Source organism: Penaeus monodon, chromosome 30 (assembly GCF_015228065.2).
Source record: "Penaeus monodon isolate SGIC_2016 chromosome 30, NSTDA_Pmon_1, whole genome shotgun sequence".
In the NCBI taxonomy this organism is placed as follows: Eukaryota; Metazoa; Arthropoda; class Malacostraca; order Decapoda; family Penaeidae; genus Penaeus; species Penaeus monodon.
Window position 1 is genome coordinate 81,990 of NC_051415.1, and position 550 is coordinate 82,539.

Below are 550 nucleotides of genomic sequence, written 5' to 3' on the forward strand. Positions count from 1 at the left end.
GATAGCTATCGTTATTTGAGAAAAACATTAAGTTACTCATAATTCCAATGACCGTATCGTTTGTAATAATTAAAAAGAAAACGAAAAGTCGGGCTCAGTACTTGTGGAGCCACCCATGTATAAGCTTATTTCAAAATCAAAACTGCAGTGAACAGTACATGTATTCGGTACCAATGGATTGACAGTTATATTTAGAATACAATTTTCTTGCTTACCTTTTAAAAGTTGAAGTTTTCTGTAGTTAGTCCTGACACCGTTTTCTTAGTCCGTGTTAATTTTCCTCCTCGCTCGTAGTCCAGCCAACTAAATATATCTTATTTTCAAGTTTAATTTTGATGTACCAAACCTTGTTTACATTTTCATGATCATTGTTTATAAGCATTACATTTTCTGTAGTTTGCAGACGGCAAGTTTCTACCTGTAACACAGATGCCAACACAATCACAGACCGAAAAAGCCGTCAACGTGGTTCATGTAAAGTTTCTCCTTTCGGTGTAGATATTGATGTGTAATAAAGCCTAAGAACTAACAAATAGTAAGACACTAATTG